Here is an 18796-nt window from a genome sequence, read left to right on the forward strand (position 1 = left end):
CGCAAAAGTAGTAAGGAAATGTGATATCTACTGCGCCTAAAAATCACTCAAAAAGATAAATGCTTACTTGATAAATAGTAGTATGCGTGTTCTGTAGAGAAGCATATCATTATAGGTAGGATAAAAAGAGTTTGCAAAATAATGAGATGGGAAATTTCTTCAAATGAATAATCACCAGAAATTTGTGAAACTTGGGAATAATGACCCTTCTTCTTACGATTGATATACTAATTCAAATACTATTTCCATGACTGAGAACCAACATTGAGTTCAATTGGAGTCCAGAATGATATGATACTATCTGACAATGTTTTTTTTAAAGGGGCTTATTGCCTCCGTTAATTGTGAAATCTCAATATATCATTAGGTGCAATACCAGTCTTGGGCCAAGTCAGAGTGCCACGAGAGCGCAATTTGATTCATTTTCTGGTGTTCAAAGACATGTCAATAATGCTGTATGTATTTCTGGTATGTGTTCCATTTTTTTTTACTTTCTATGATATATCTTAATCTTAATCTTTTTTTCCCCTGTCTTTTTCATGAATGTAGCTAAAGAAAGTAGGTGCGAAGAACATTGAAGCTGGTATTGGCTGTGGAGGGTTTGGCCATGGCTTTGGAGTTGGTATGTACCTGGAAGTATATAAATCGCCTGAGTTAGTTAAACATAGGAGGCTTGCGTATTCTAATATCTGCAAGTCCCTGATGCAAGAATAGATACTGAATGATTCTGAGAGTTTTTTTGGCACAAGGGGTTCCCTTTTCATTGTTTCAGTTCCACTGTTAGATTTTAGATTACGAGATTGTTAGCATGATATCATACTATCTCTTTCAGATGTCTTGGTTAGATCTGCAAATATTTTTGTTATGTATTAATCTGTTTATCATGTTCTCTTCTGCAAGGCTATCCTTTTGTAGGCTTTTGAATCATAAAATTCTTTCAACAGTTTTAAAATTATGCGGGCGTATAAAGAATTGTTTTCTTGAATTGGGGGCACGCTGTTAAATGGAAATGGGCATCAGCATATTCCTGACTTGCATTAGATAGCTAATATACTTCAAAATATGACAGGCCTTGCTGTGAAGCCTAGTGTGCTGCATCAGATACAGTCACAATTTTTAGTATGTGTTGATGCTGTCTTCTTCAGTGCTTATCCTTTATTTTTCCTTACCTTAAACTCCAATTTTCAGCAAATGGCAACAGGTGTGATGGAAAGACTTGGAATAAATTCCAGTTCTACCCTGTCTGCTAGCCAAGGGATTATTTCCCTCCATCTTTACAAATTGGCAAGAGCACGGTTGACGAATCTTTATATGAAAATCGAAGCGGGGCCAAGTTAGCAAATTCATCATCCAGCAAAAGGAGTGGAAATGCACTATTTTCTCCAGAGGGGACTTTAGCTCCGACAAGTGCTGCAACAGATACAGAATATACCAGTCAAACAGAGAAAGTCCTCAACAACTTTTTGAAAAATCTCAAAGAGGATGGCAGCTCCTCTCAGGAACAAGTATGAATGCATGAACCTCAAAACTCAGTTACTAGAGCAATTTCACTGCAATATGTATTAGAATAGTAGCACTCTAAACTCTGTTTTTCGTAGTGCTAGAATTTATTGACTGACAGTCTGACACAAGTCTTTAGTGCTAGAAATAAGATGATGTGGAATTCTGAAACTAGAAATAACTGGTGTGTTTCTGCTGAGGCCTCTGATGTTAAAGCCCACACTAGGAAAATCTAGAGCCTCATGTTACAAAAACAGAGAGGTCGCATTATTGCATAATAGCAATGCATTTTATCCTCATATAATTGTTGACAGTATTCTGTATATGTTGCCATTGCCATAATCATGGATTTCTTAACCTCTTGTTGCCTGTGTATATAAAGGTTACTGATTCTAGTTCACATTGCAGGGTAGGGTAACTCAACTGGAGAATAGCGTGCTTCAAATGGTAAATATACACAGAACTAAGTTCTTATTTTCTTCTATTTTTTCCTCATGTAGTCATATAACATTAGTTTCTCTGTTAAATGTCGATCTGTCTGCTACTTTTTTAGTAACTTTAGTTTCATTGTTAATGATATTGAATAAACCAAAGATAAAATTCAAGCCTTCAATGGATTTGCATATCCCAAAAACAGAATATACTACTTCAGCGCATGTGAATAAGAGAAGTTTAAGAATCTATTCCACCTGGTATATATTTTCTAACTGACATAAATGATTTTAACTCCGTTGGATGGTGCCCTGAAAGTATATCTTTGTATTACTAAGATCTTTGGGTGGCTCTACTGAGGAAGCTAACCTCAATGAACTCTTTCCACAAGTTATTGAATTTTGACACTTGCTCAAATTCTCTTACTTAATACATGATGTGTCCTTTCATATTAGTTGCTTAGTGTCATTACACAAGGCCAATGGTAGTATGGTACCGAACTGTCAGTGATTAGCTTGGAACCTCCAGGTGGAGCCTAAACCAAACCATGATATGGACAATATTCAGTTCTTGATTAGAAAGTTATTCCTATTCTTTCACGAATTTATACATGATTGTAATAAATTAAAATGCAGATTTTGAGACTTTCAAGCTAAAAGTAAATGAAAGAACGTACCTAATCTTATGCTTTGACATAAAATTAGAATGTAGATGTTGGTTTGATCCTTGCCATTCATCTACATATAACAACCAAAGAATCTCAAACATTAATTCTGATTTAAAAATTAAAATATATTAGAAACCATGGAAGTCCAAAAGTTTCTAAATCGTTGGAAATAGAATTATGCCTTCTTAATACAGTGTTTGAAATGTTGACCACAATTCAGTTCCACGGTTTCTGGATCTGCTGGCTGCATCTAACCTAGCTTTCTTATGCATTCAGGTGTTGAAACACCAGGTACTCATTGAAGAACTAATGCAAGAAAACGATAAGCTTCGCCAAATATTAGTTGATGAGTTGAAAGTCCAATCCAGCAGGCTCCAATCTAGTGTCACAAGCCGGAGTAAGTCCTCATGTACTGAATGTTTTGAATGCCGTAGAAGACAAAGGAAAAGGTGAAAGGGACAAACGTATTACCAATTTTGTTCACCAGTTAGTTTGAAAAAATATAAGTTTGTCCATCGACTCCATCCCAGCTGCAATTGGAAACTGGCATGTTGGATCAAATTTTGCTTGACCACTAAGCACACCGTGAAACAGTGTCAACTACTTCAAGGCGAGCTTTCCTTGTAAGGAAGGAATTAATGCTGGAATCCACCATGGCACATGCTCATCAAGTTAGGCCACTTTGAATAGAGCATTCCGCTATTTTAGTTGAATCTCCGAAGAAAGTACAATCCCAGTATGGAGACGTTCATTGAACTTATACATGTGATTGTTTCATACTTTGTCATTTGGGCGTGATTATAACGTAAGATGTATTGTGATTCTTGGAAATGAACACATTTGGATATTTAGTTGTGAAGATGAAATATTGAAAATTATTTCCTTGCTTCAGTTTGCTTGTTTATGTTCGTCTGTTGTGGTTAGTAGACGAGAAAAGATATTTGTTCTTGAGATTATTATAGGGTTTTAGTGTTAGGAGGGCAGATTGCGTACCCGGAGAATGATCAATTGAGTGTTAATGGATAGTGGCACCTACATTATTAAATTGATAGGAGTATAACTTTCAAATGAAGCACATATTTTTGTGGAATGGACTGAAAATGAAAGTGCACATTTTTTTGAAACGTAGAAGTATAATGGAATGACATAAAACAACTAATGCATATATCAATCGGCGAAAAATGGTACGAATCAAGGACCATCGGAAACTGAACGGCGGTCGAGAATAGTACCTGGCTTGCCGGAGTAACTAAATTGCGGGTGAGAGATAAGAGAGAAGTTATTTTATTTCATAATCCATAGACATCGTTAGTTACACTTTTATAGTTGATGTCACCTCAGCATTCCATTAAGCATCCAAACAACTACTCCCTTCGTTCCGCGGTAGTGGAGACGTATTTTTACACGCACAACTACTCCCTTCGTTTTGCGTAGTGGAGACGTATTTTTACACGCGATTTAAGAAAAAATGTGTTAAGTGAATTAAGTAAAAAAGTATGAAATAAATAAAAAGTTAAAGAGATGAAGAGAATAAAATAAGTGAGAAGAAATGTATTGACTTTTATTAAAATGAAAATAACTCTATACTATAACGTACTTAAAATAGTAAAATGACTTTACTTCTTAGAACGGAGGGAGTATATTTTTATTTTATTTTTGGAAATTCACAATTAGCATATAGCCATTATAATTTTATACGTATTTTTTATTTCTTAATGATTTAAAATTCAGTTTATTATTGAATATATATTTGTTTACTTAAAATTCGGTATATAGCTGTTGAAAAATATTTTTAACTTCTGTAGGAATAAAAGATTGAATTGGTTATCATATTTTTATTTTAACTAAGTAAATTAGATAATAAACTATGTTATTTCGAATTTAATTTAGAATTAGAATTTTATTGTCTGTGATTTACTTTAACTAAGAAATTTTGATTAAACTGGAAGCACATATCTAAATAATTGTGAGACATAATAACACATAACTGTAAGTTGAATTATGAAGGATACTTTCTAATAAAACAAATGGAAGTTTGTAACATTCTAAACTAAACATTCAAACAAATCTATCGTCTATAGTCAGAATTTGAGGCAGAAACATGGACCAGAAACTACATGGACTAGAATTTGAGGCAAAAACATGTCTTCTATCAGCCATGAAATGGGATGGAAGAATATCATCAGCAGTCCAAGCTGGTGAGGTCTTCTCGTGGCACAGCACAAAAACATATATATAGAATAAATATATACATATATATAACAGCCTACAGAACTATTTCACAAGTTTTTATAGCATCGCATTATCGAACTTATTGTTTCATGCAACCTACCCGGGTCTAACAACTCTGTTTCTCATGCTCTACTCTTATCAAGATGTTGATGGTGATGCTAAGCTCAACGCCTTTGATCGTGCAAAAGGGGCCGAGAGGCTTCACCTGCAATACCACAAACCTATATTATAACATAGCAGATGCATCAAGCAGGAACAAAAATATTTTAAAAGGTCATCATAACTCTTATTCAATAGTGAGAAAGCCAAACAACTGAATTTTCCAATGTCAGCCTAGTCACATACAGACGTGCCAAATGAGAAACTATGAGCAAGCAGATGGTAAAGAAATCCAAGATCACCGTTCAGTCTCATCCAAATTCCAACAAGATTTAACATATGTATTTAATTGTTTTTCCTAGCAGTATCTATGGACGTCTTCATTATAAGATATCTTGCATCATCTTGAGGTTCACACTACTTCAGAGTATTACTAACATAGAGCATCAAGCAACTGAGATCAACATGCGGGCATCCAATGAAACTATAGAATACCATAAAGCTCACCCAACATGGTTAATCTGCAAAGTATTTGAGACATTTATTCTTCAACTGCAATGCTCCTCCGATTATGCATACGGAGAATAATTAAAGAATTTCATGTTTCATCAACGACTGAAGTTGACTTTTTATAAAAATTGATCAAAATGGAACCCGGTTAGAACAACTTCTTTAAATGGAGTGAATACTTATGAAAATGGCTTGCCTACAATATTGAGAATTCTAGAAATTTATCAGCAAAGTTGACTGAAGTTAAAGAAGTGCAAGAGTTTTAGACACATGTATAGGGATAGTTTGATTTTCCAGAGAACAAAAAATGTTGTCAGTATATTGCACGGATGCCTACAAAAACAGATTAAGGGGCCAATTCTCTAGTGTCAACTCCACATTACAATACATAGTAAACACTCTCAACTTAACTTCGTAGGAAAGTGGCAAACATTTTAGCAAGTAGTATATAATATAACAGAGAAAAGATACTCAAACCATAACCAATAGTTTGTGATTCAATTTAGATATCTTCATTAGCTTTTATAAATGGGGTTTTTGTATTCTACAGTGTACCAAAAGAATGTTTTCATTTTAACTTTTAAGTAAATGAAAGATTGAATATAGAGATTTGAGATGCAACAGTAAAAAAAAAAAGCAACAGTAGGAATTCAGTTTCCAATTCCTAAAGACAATTCTAGATGTTAGTGTATGTATTGTGATTATTTATAATATATGTATCACCGTAATTTGACTTTCAAATTGTACACTTACATAAAAAATACTGCATTTTGTTTGCTTTTTTTCTTCAAATGTCAGATGCCATAGGAACAAATTTAGCTAGAGGAAAGGATTACCTGAAATATCATTTTGTTCAGGTGACAACTGTTTGGAGAATTTTTTTTTAATTTCAGCAATAACCAAGTGAGTTAGAAGAAGACCAGCAGCAAAAGCACCAAGTATAAGCATGTAGAAAACTGCATCCCAACTCTCTGAAGAAAGAAATCCAGTGAGAAGAGGACCTAGAGCAGCACCAATAGATCCAGTACCATCAATTATTGCTGTAACTGTTGCCAATGCCCGTGAATCGCCTTTTAAAGAACTGTGAGTGCCAAGATCAGCAGAAACAGCAGTTGTGATAAGTGCATAAGGCCCATTCACAAGTAAACCAGCTATCATCATAAGAACAACATTGCTGACTTTTGAGATACTTCCATATCTACGGTAAAAGATCATAGCAGGTATTGCAGCATACATGAAGCTAGCAGCAGTAGTAGCTCGAGCTTTAAGCTTGTCAGATACATAACCAGCTAAAATTCCACCAATTATTCCCCCAACATCAAACAATGTAGAAAGATTTCCTGCAGACTTCACCGACATATACTGCCCCTCAATAGCTGTAACAATGTAACCAAATGAGCATGGTGAAATGAATTCAACCTAATTTCCAGAATAAAAAAAACTAATCACAGACCCACAATAATCGGTTGTGCAGACTAAAAGATTCTTGGAGACATTTTAAAGAAGACCCTTAAAACCCACATTTTAAAACCCATCATTTAAAAGGCAAAAAGGCATCTCCTGATGGTCTAATTGCACGGAAAAGAAGTTATAAATTGTTAAAAATGTTGTAGCTCTGTAAACCATTACTTCAGTGAACTGATCTACCACAAAAATTTTAATTTCTTTGCCCCATATGTTCTAACCCCCAAATAATTTTCGGGTTGCTGGCCTTTTAGTTTTTTGGTTTTTTTTTGTGACAATTTAAACCCTTTCCCTTACCCCCTGAGGATTTATAGTTAGTCACCTTTACTTTCTTATCCTACATGCGCTTTTCTTAAAAGTTTCACTTCAACACATAATAAAAGTATTTAAAGAAAAAAAAAATAGGATAATGCTGGGGGATATCATTACACAACACAACCAAAACCTCACACCTTATATGCATGCAACTTTTTTTTGTTTCCAGTGAAAAATTATTAAGTGCCCGGGAAGAATACACAGAGAATAAAAAAAATACCCCCCCCCCGCGTCCAAAAAAAGTATACTAGTTTTACCTTTTTGGGGTAGACTAAGTCAAAAAATGGAAAGTTTTCAACCATTCTAACCATACACATCATTCTAAATGTGGCCCCACAACCCCACTAATAAAATTCCACTATGTTTCCCCCCCTCTCTCTTATTTTTCCTATCTTTTTTACTTTATCAATTATACTTTAAAAACCCCGTTGCCATTCATAAACTTGTCTATTTTTGGGGGGCCGAGGGTAGTATTTTTGGGATCAAAGTAAAAAATGGAAAGGGCTCCTAACAGAATAGAGAAACAAGAAATATTGTTCCATTAGTTTCCCATGCAACCCACATGCCTATGGGTCGGATGGGCATTGCCTACATATAGCCATCAAATTTTAATCTTTCTTCAACCACGTTTTTCTCTCTAGCCTACCGAGACATTACATTTTTTAAGATCTTGAAACACCCTGTATTGAATAAGATAAACAGTTCCAGTGCACACTAATAACAAGGCGAAGACTAGAAAATTACCAGTCTGACTAAGGTAGTAAGGCAACCAATAAGAAACGTATACGCAACCAGCTTGGCAAAGAAGAGACAGAGTGCAAACGGAATAACTCGGTATCAAACAAGCTTGAACTAGTCAATACTCTTCCTATCTCCCGAACTCGAGTTTTCCAGCCAAACTCTCCTTCAATCTCTGCGACTCCTCATCCCGGTAACCAGCCAGCGCTATCCCATGTAAAGGGCTTCGTGCAGAGGTTGAGAATCCAATATCTTCGGGTAAGCAGGCAAGAAGAGATACACCTAATATCCCACTAACAAATATAAAAGCCCCAGGCAGAAGATAAAGCTCCATCCCCACCCATACTGCAACACACCAGCAGCAAGCAAGGATCCAGCAAGTAATTTGATCGAGGTGTGAGCATTCCACACCTGCACTAATCAATCCCCTCTTCCTCTTCCCAAAACCAATTCCCAATCACAGCAACAACAGGAAGGCCATCCCGTGGCCTGGAAGAGGCCTGCAACCATCTGCATCGCTAAATAGAAGGAGAAAATGTAGATATCCCAAAAGTAACCCATCCCAAAAAGGCCTACAAAGATGCCGCTCCCAACCATTCGGTGGTGAGGGAACATCCGAATTCTAATTTATCCAAATGGCCAGCGCCGTACATCCCCATGGCATGGCTGCCGAGGAAGGCCACATCAATCGCCCCCAATCTCTCCACGTCCCGTCGCTTGCCGTTGAACGGCGCCCATCCCTTATTCTTCGCCGCAATCGCAATCGCAATCGGCGCCGCGTCGTGGATGATGAACAATTGGCCGAAGGGCCAGGGCAGATCCGATTGGTCGCCGGGTTTTGGCCTGGATCGGACGCTCTTGACTATGCTGCTGGGCTTTCTGGAAGCATGATAGGAGGTGTAGGCGATGAATGTGACCAACAAAACGACGTAGCGGTAGGTTTTGAGAGTCCAGTCCTTGCCATGGAGGCTCGAATTAGGATGATGCCGGGGGGTTTCGGCGATGGTTGGACATGGTTAATTTGTCAGAAGGACGCAAGGAAAGCGGCATTATTGGTGTGAATTTGAAATGGAAATGGTGAAGAAGGCATAGATAGAATTGAAGCGAGTTGATGGAGATGGAGGGAAGGGAAGGAGAGGACTACGAAACGTGGACGGACACGTGGCGTATCTGCATGTTCGGTTAACAGCATTATCATTTCTTTCCCAAACTCATTAATAGACTCTAATTAATTTTATTTTAAATGTAAATGCTTCCGTTAAAAATATTTGCGTTTTTGTTTTAGGTAAAGATCACAAATCATGTGAGTCCGTTTTAGAAGTTATCACATTTAATGCAATACGACCATATCGGCTTATTATAATTTATATACATTATTAGCAATTATTAATAATGTAGATTATAGCTATCCATATTTATTTTAGCTAACATTTTAGCATAACTCTTCTTTCTGTGATACTCCATAATAACCTTTACTTTATTCCATTTTATCTTAGTTTCTATATTATATTACCCATATTTTTATAAAATGGAGAAAATAATAGTATTCAATATTAGAAAAAGTCCAAGAAATAGCTCATAAGAGAAAACTGGGCAATTATATGAATATATTTATATCTCTAAGAATGAGCAGATTCAGTAATTCCATGGATGACTACTATAGTTACACGGTTTCCAATTAAATTCCCAAAAGATGTTAGTATGAGTAATCCCAAACTCCTATGCAACCTTACTTGCAGAGTGCTATTTTTACAAATTAGGCCCTTTACCAAAATAGACAATACAATAAATAACAAAATACACCCAAATAAAACCGATGAAAACACTAGAAACATCGCGGGTAATATTAAATACAATATCATAACTAAAAAAGAAATATCAATAAATATCACAACAAAATTTAGGCATTTCATTTTTTAAGATAAAAAACAAAACACTCTATACTTTATTTCATTATTATATTTTCTCTACTCTTATTTTCTTTATTTTCATTTCATCCATCAAACACTAATTTTCAATCATTATATCAAAACATTTTGACCCAACCCAATTAAGACAAATGAGTACGAAATAAAATACATTTGAAACTATGGTAGCTATACTAGCGAAAGTTAGAGTGTCCACTATAGAACATGTTACGAGGCCATGGAGAAATGCCCAACCCTTATTTCCTAAGAAAATGACTGGAATTAATGGCCCAGAGGAGAAGTTAGACGTAAGTAGCATATCACAATCATTAGCTTAGCCATGTGGCCCTGCTGGCAGGCGTGTTATTTTTTCCTGTAGTATTGGCCACGAGCCGCGGCTCTCATGTTTTGATTTTTTTTTAAATTCTATAAGTATCTCGCATTTTTTTACCTCATATACATGATTCCCATAAATATACCGTTTTAATTAAAATATAAACAAAATAGAAAAAATAAAAATTTTTTGTGCAGAACGCAGTATGTCCACTATACTAGGAAACATGGGCATTGGTGGCCGTACTTGATTTTGTGGCTGGTAATGTGTATAGTGAACAGCTAAGCTAATAGCGTGCACATCTCTAAGTACTTTTCCATAATTATGCTTCACTTTTTATACTTCCTTAGTTCATAGAAATAGTTCATACTATATATTTATGAAACATTCTCCCATTATAATTTATAATTCATAACCCCCACCATTCCTTATATTAATTCAACTATTTTTTTCTTCTATCTTATTTTATTAATTACATATTAAAATTTGTATCATTCTTAATGACCTATTCCTAGAAGATTGATGAAGTATAAAGAAAATATTATAATTTGAGATGTATTATAAAAATGAGTAGACTTAACTGGTATTAGGATTCATAGTATGCCTTGGTGGAAACGTGAGTTTTAATCTTGGTAATAAAGTAGGGAGAGAGAGAAATAGAAAAAAAAGCAGTCAAAGTGTTGTTAGTGGATAGTAGTGCAAATACCGATAGAGAGAAAAAATGTTTAGTGAAAATCATCTCTTATAAAAATGATGTTAAAAGGAAAAGAATTAAAAATACTCTTTGCCGAGATGGAGAAAATTATGGCATCAATTTTTTTGCATACCAAAATATTTTAATTTTAATTTCCTCCCATTCCTTGCTAATTGAGTTTTTGAAATATTCTAAAATAATTGAGTTATTTTTGTTTTTGACAAAATGTATATTATCTGTATTACTATGGTCTACATTCATTTCAAACTATACGATCTCTTTTGAATCTTCCATCCAAAAAAAAAATCAACTCAATTAAAAAAAAAGATAATTATTCAAAGCGAATATTTGAAATTCTAAATAATTATATATATATACTAATAAGCATATACATATTGCACATGTACACACTGCACATCCATACACACAAAATAAATAAAAACACATAACCCACACACAAAGAAAGCTACATGGCACTAATGTACAGTGCACATGGCACTCAAACACTCGCACAAAAGACACACTATATACAGACTACAGTGTACACACAAATTCATTAAAACACATAACCCACACACAAATCTACATGGCACATTAACAGTACATATGGCACTCATACACTCGCACAAAGAACCACTCCAAATATTTAGAAAAATAATTATAAAAAATATGTTAGTATATAAATACTTTTTTAAAAAAATATTCAATTGAAAAGTACTACAGTACAAGTTATATTAAATTTTTTCGTCTCACCAATAATTAATTTTGTTTTGGTATAAAATTTTTTATACTAATTATTTTAATTGCATCAAAAAAAAGTTTAAAAAATTGAATTAGAATCCCAAAAAACACCCTAAAAGAATAATCATGGGAACGTATAGCAATAAAATTTCCCTTAGCTACACGAGCATTAATCACATCATCATATTAAAAAAAGTAGTGGTACGTGTCTTGTATTCTATTCCTAAAGTATACTAGTTGTATATTTTATAAAAGATGAAAATAAAATAGAATAATACATTCTCATTCCCTTTTCCTTTTTTTCCATAACACAATTTTTTGTTAGTCTGTACATAATCCAAAATGCAAATAAACCCCCCCCTTTTCTTCCCAACACCATTTTCAGGGGGGGGGAACAAGGTATCCATCCAACCTCAAATTGAACAGAAACTCCTATTTCTTTAAAAAATGAAAAACAAAACCAAAAGGTTAAACCAAATCTAGAACACCTCCCTCCCCCCCGTATAAAAATAAGTGCACATAGGTATGCAAGTAGCATCACGGGTGGATAAGTTTTTTGGGTACGCTGAGCTCACTAGTACTAGCCAAAGGGGGAAAACTCGAACTTGGGAGGAGTTCTGCCTTGGAAAGGAGCCATTGGATGGTACATCAAGCAGCAAATCCTGGTCAGAGTTCTCCCCCTTTGAAGTGGGATGTGCCCCACCAGGAACCCTTTCGTTTTGGATTGAAAATAAACTCTTGCACTCACAAAAACTCATCTCTATCTAAGTTTCGTTTTTTCCCACCTGACTTTTCAGAAATTTTCCGGGGATCTTCATGGTAACTTTTATCCCCGGGGAAAACCCGTTAGAGCTTAGCGTCTTGATGATTCAACCAGTTAGAGCTTACTAATCTTGATGATTCAATTTTAACAATGAGATCAAGATATTTTTTTTGGGGAACAAATAAATGCATTATCTTTTTTTTCCACTAATATGAGACCCTAAAAAAAAATAAATGCCCCTTATAATGAGACAGATGGGTAAATAACATAGGAAAGGAAAAAACAAACAATCGTACAGAAAATTCTGGCATACCTGATTAGGACATGAGGGTTAAAAAATAATAGAAATCATAAATGATCTTGTAGTATTAAGCAAAGAATGAAAAGATAGAAAAGCGAAAACCCAACACTCATAGCAGCGCTGTCCGGTTTTACTGGATTGTTGAATTAAAATGGGAAAATTTGGCAGTAGATCAGATGAAATAAAAATATTCAAGTAAAAAATCAATTATCGGCTCCAAGTCTTAAAGCATTATAAAATGGTCATATGCAGACATCTCCCAAACATTGAAAAATAAACTTAAAAAGGACGAGTTAACAAGCCCGTCGTTATTTAAACATTTTCAACCCACATGACAGTATATGCTCTAAAAATTTAGATTCCTTTTTCTTAGTGTCACAGTTATTGAACATTGTAATACTTAACAGTTGTCAAATTTCCACAATTTACCTGTAGTTTTTTGTGCTGTCCCTCTCGTGATAGTTCAAAGTTAGCTCCATTGACAATTTCAAAGCCATTGTATCGTCCTGTCACTTCTGACTTGATGGTATTTTTGCACTTCAGATCCTAAATAGAACAGTATTTCGAGTGTAAATTAAACTATGAGAGACACAATTGAAAAAGACTTGACAAGTTGTTGAAACTACAAACCTTAAAAGCTGTATGTTGTTCCACCCACTTTGATTTAGTTAAATCGCACAAGACAAGTTTCTTCAAAATTCTGCAATCATCCGTATTGAACCCACCATACGAGTTACCCAAAAACTCCCTCAGCAATAAGTTTTGGAAGGATGATAGATTCAGCTTGAACTCAGCGCTATCGAACATGCTTTTAAGGCTAAAAAAAACAGAGCCCACAATAAGCAAACAAATATGCATTACCTTCAGTCAGCTTAATTTTCTGTACTATAAAGTACTACTACCTTTTTCTGACTAATATTCAGCTTAAATGAAAAAAGTTATCACAACATCTAATCAATCTTTGAGAAGCATCGAAAACTATGCATGAACAAAGCAACATTTCTATTTTGTGATGTAATAACAACAAGAGGGGCGTAGTTCGTTCTTCAGTATTAGAAAATTTGTCAAATGTGGATAACTATTTAAACCAATTATGAAGACATGTGATCATGCTGGACTTCCATTAGCTAGAAAGAAAAGTTACAGCACACACCTGTATGGAGCATCCGAAGCATCGACAGAAGGTAATAAGCTCATCAACTGTTGTTGTTCGGCAATTGTCAAATGACTTGTAAACAATTCAAATTAACAATGTCCTGCATCAATATGGCATATCATATGACAGCTTAAGGAGAATGAGCAGGAAAATAAGCTGAATCAGATCATGACAGGAGTACTTCATAACCTCAATTACAATGGAAAAATTAATATGACTAACTGAAAATATGCATAGCAAGAAGACATGATATCGACAGCCCATTGCTACAAAACTATGACGTATATAAGAACAGTTCACAAAAATAATGACATATGTTGGATTTTTCTATGGCATGGCTGAATAGGGAACCGAGTAAACATGCATTATCACTAGACATAAATGTGAAACTGCTTATTAGTATCAACTAAACATTTTCTTTCAACTTACTTGTAGATCTATGTAACATAGTGGAGAATTATGATGTGCAAGAATCGGTAATTTTACAACTTGATCCTTGTCTCTGAAATTAAATAAAAAAGATGCATTAACAGCATATTCAAAGAAGCTACTTAACCATATTAATCATATCAAAGTTACAAAGCAGCTAATTTATTTTTTACACACGTTGCATGTCTTATGTTTTTATGTTAAATTTGGACAGAAAATAAGAAAGCTATGGACAAGAAATAAGTAATAAGAAATCTACGAAGCTTATCAAAAGAAGTTTGTTTCATAATGGATGAAATCTTAATCTATGACTCATGTGACGTGCTTTAACCAAATGCAAACTTTCAATCAATATGTCACCAACAAAATATTTAGCTCTTTGAACTTATTAATTCACAAAATTTTCCCTCTAGGGTATCTGTAGCTGAGAAATAATACTTCCGAAAATTCCTTGTGTACTCATAAGAACCAGAGATTGATATTAAAATACCTTCTCGTTTGTCCATGTACAATGCCAGGATAAGCCTTCGTCTTAAGTTTTTCATTAACTTTACTTGATGAGTAGGCCCTGTGTCTTCAATGGACCATGAAATCTTATATCCCGTGATGCTAGGTATACTGCTTGTTATCAACAGAAGGGAGCTCGCTTCGACTCTTCTTCTCTAACAAATGAACTTGGGTGCCGAATAAGTACACTTCCATGTCCAATCTCAACAGATACCATTGGTTTGTCACTCTCGAGAAGCAAGTCTTCTTCTGAAGATCCAGACAAGCATGATGACTGTTGTTCATACCATAATGTATACAGGTCTTTGGTAAGAACCTCAACTGGAGAAGGTTTTGGCCTTGCAACACAGGTTCTCTTCCTAGAAGGAACAATCGAATCCCAGGCACTGGGTTGGGGAGGACCTGAGATGGCAAATGAGTGAGAACTTGACCATATTACAATACAACATGCATATTATACAACAAGAAACAGAAAGATAAGTTATCGCCTTATTAGATGATGCATAAGCTTTTCAAGGTTTCCAATATCTAGTCTGCTCAAAATCTTTATAAGCAGTAAGTTAGAATATCATTGATTTATTTCCATATTCCATGGCCTTTTACCTTGAGTGCCCTACAAAAAATTGTCCCTCACTTCATATATTTCCCCTCCCAAGAAAACATGATAGATAATAGTCAAAGAAGACAAGTGTTGCGGATCATGATGCTAGAATGATATCATGCATACAGATCCTACTAACTTGTCAAATCACTTGTATCAGCATTGCCATATTGAGCAAATTTTTCAGAGTTGGATATGGCAGAACCGGAGCTTGATCTATTGCTTGTATCTTCATCATAGACTTTTGCAAACCCTGGTAACGGTCAGGGGAACGTCTCCAAATTCAGCTACATCACTATTGAGCTTCGCTTCAGAACCTTCGGCTCTTTGCTAATAACAGATACAGTTTTCACCTTAGTAAACCTCAAATCTTCTATTTCATCAGGTTCTGCCCTAGCATGTAGAGGAGTATAGTTTGCCAAAGTTCCCTTTGTCCTCCACCGTGAACCACATGCATTGCAGAGGACTGGCTTCTCAGGAGGCCCATTACGCCAAAGAGGGTGCCTGTTGCATGATTGCGATTAGTCGAAAAACCATTAACCGTCATGAGAAAAGAATGATAGAAATCAGAGGGTTTCACCACATAAGTTGAAGCACAAAAAAACATATAAACTCAAGTTTTATAGAAGTATGACGACAGATGGACCTTGAATTCATTTCAAGAAAGTTACTGTAATCTTCGAACCACTTTGGCATTTAGCATAAGCTCAGTCTCTATCACTTAAAAACTTCAAACAATTAACTCATGACACATTCTGTTAAACCTCTCACAAAATTGCTTTCAAAAGTGAAACCAGTTCAAAGAAAAAAAATGGTGAAGTGCCTCCATTTACTGATGCATAGAAGCACCTCACATTGCAATTGGTAGAGGAATGATGTAAAGATTTTGCACTAATTAACCGATAAAGAGATGAAACTATTCGCGCATGCTTCACATTGTCATGACAAGGACTCGTTTAAGTCTGATCACGGTGTTATCAACATACTCCTTGTAGGAAAGTTAGTACTATCAATAATAATCCATGATAGATATCTAACATCGATGGTTAAGCATTGATCGAATTTGATCCAAAAGACGCATAACTTCATTGGAATACACTGAATGTCGCTAAATTGGCAATGAACTGAAGAACAAGAACAGGGGACTATGATCAATCCCCATGGTTGCAAATCAAACAGGAAACAACACCAGCAAACACACAAAAAAGAGAGGGAAAATGAGTGAATAGATATTGCTCATTGTTCATTGATTCGCTTCTCACCAAAACATCAAAGGGAGACTAATTCATTGACTGAATGAATGCCAAAAACATTAGAATAAAACTAGCTCAATCATAAAAACTAATACTAACAGCTTATTAATCTACAAATTCAGAATAAAAAACACAAGATTGTTATTGAAAAACCAGAAAACTCACTTGTAACACCACAGTGATAGCAAGGTCCATGCTTTCCCATGTCTGTGGATTTCTTGAATCTCCCACAGTTAAAAAGAAGCACGGGAATTAAATGTAAATTCAGTCTACACCGAAACCGGCGAAAAATAAAACTAAAGCTTTCTGAAAAATCAAATCGTTTGCAACACAAAATGAAATCTCCTTTTTTCCTCCTAGTGTGAAGAAATCCACTAAAAAGTGTGAAATTGAGGAAGTGAAGGAGGAAAAAAGATGTGGGTATTAAGCTGATATTGAATGGAAGTCAATCCAATACACAATGACAACACCAATGGGAATAAATCAATGGGAAAATAAATAAGATGAGAAATTACTATAGGGGGAAAAGGGATATGTTTTGATTGTATTCAATGTGACGTGTTATTTTGTATTCAATTTTTCTTATTGTGTGTGAAGTAAAAACATTCGGTTATGTTTTACTACAATTTGATACGGGTAAGATTTATAAAGAAAATTGGTTAACAAAAATTAATAGAATCTGAATTCTTATTTTATATGTGAGTGAGTGAATTAATGAAATATAAAGTTCATTTGTCAAATATAGTATACATGAAATAAAATATTTAATAGGGGAAATTCCAAAATATAAAAATTAAAGAAGTCGAACATGGGGACCTATCTTTCATAATTCAATTACTCAAATAGTTGAAATTAGTTGGATCGGTCAATTCCATATTTTCTTCCAATATTAATAATTCAATTATACTAATACTATAAATGTCTTTAGTCTTAGTTTACTATTCGATTGATATTTAACGAACTAGAGTTTTTGCCAATCAATTAAACGCTTAAAATAGTCTCAAAGTACTTCAAAAATAATTAAACATAAACGTAAAGGACCAAATACGTTAGAATTAAGTAATACTCAATTTGTACGTCATTTATAGTGTCATTTTAATTTTGCACTGAGTTTTAAAAATTATTTGTCTTTGTGAAAAAAAAGAAATGAGTTAGTGGAATATAGACCATATTTGTATATATTGATTTTATAATTAAATGTGAGTGTAATGAGTTATGAATGGTGCGTCTTCATTCACTTAGAATATAAAAAAGTGAATGAGACTTTAAATCGTACTGATCCAAAATGGCGAAAGTGAGATATTTTTCTATGGAGGGAGAGAGTAGAAGGATAGTGTGAGTAGAAATGAGAAGGAGTATAAAATTTCATTAAGGAAAAATTGTCTTTTCACCTAATTTTTATCTTATTTTCCGAAAAAAATTATTATGGTGTGATATTTTGACCTCAGCAACCCATCTTGGTGGCCAAGCGATGAGAGAAAGGAAAAGATAGTATAGCAAAGATTTATTTAAAATAACCTTAAATTTTTAAGTTGTAGTCACGCTAAGATCGGACCATTTTATATTCTTGAGGTCAGGTTCAAATTCGCCACCTTCGAAGACTTTTGGTTTTAATTCACGTTGAGTAGATAATTTCGCAAAACAGATTCGATTTAGAACACTTGTAATCAAACAAAAAAATAACATTAGAAGACACAATTCATTTGAGTTAGAAATCAGAATTGTATGTGGCACATATCATATCAAGAATTTCTTATTCTGAGTCATTCTCATATCTCCACTGATACCATCTATATAGTGAAATGTAGACAAAGACTAATTTGAGGTAGATAATCTTAGTGGAGTTTAGAGCATCTCCAATGCTATTAGGTCGCCACTCTCTCCTGCCACGTTAAAGACTAAAAATCCACCCTACATCGATTTAGCCGGCATAGGCCATTGCAAAAAAATAATTCAAAATATACTACATTTACAGAATTAAAATTACGATTAAATTACGGAATTAAATTTACGAGACATATACTGGAAAATTCATTAATTGCATTTAAAAAGGTACATAGATAAAAAAAATTACATTTAAAAGGTACTAATAAAGAAAAAAAAAACTATCGCGTGCGTCCCTCGTGCCCACAACTCTTCAATTATATCCTTTT

General features: G+C 34.5%; 1 long non-coding RNA gene and 2 pseudogenes across 1 annotated transcript; 1 reads left to right on the forward strand and 2 right to left on the reverse strand.

Annotated features, from left to right (window-relative positions):
- Positions 1-593: 593 nt before the first annotated feature.
- Positions 594-1267, forward strand: LOC125199049. The gene is made up of 3 exons (XR_007172509.1): positions 594-622; positions 1070-1119; positions 1189-1267. It is a non-coding gene; the product is annotated as an uncharacterized LOC125199049 (long non-coding RNA).
- A 3544-nt stretch (positions 1268-4811) lies between these two features.
- On the reverse strand, positions 4812-9007 carry LOC125199055 (annotated as a pseudogene).
- A 4071-nt stretch (positions 9008-13078) lies between these two features.
- Positions 13079-16863, reverse strand: LOC125199056 (annotated as a pseudogene).
- Between the last annotated feature and the right edge of the window lie 1933 nt (positions 16864-18796).

Source organism: Salvia hispanica, unplaced genomic scaffold, assembly GCF_023119035.1.
Source record: "Salvia hispanica cultivar TCC Black 2014 unplaced genomic scaffold, UniMelb_Shisp_WGS_1.0 HiC_scaffold_365, whole genome shotgun sequence".
In the NCBI taxonomy this organism is placed as follows: domain Eukaryota; kingdom Viridiplantae; phylum Streptophyta; class Magnoliopsida; order Lamiales; family Lamiaceae; genus Salvia; species Salvia hispanica.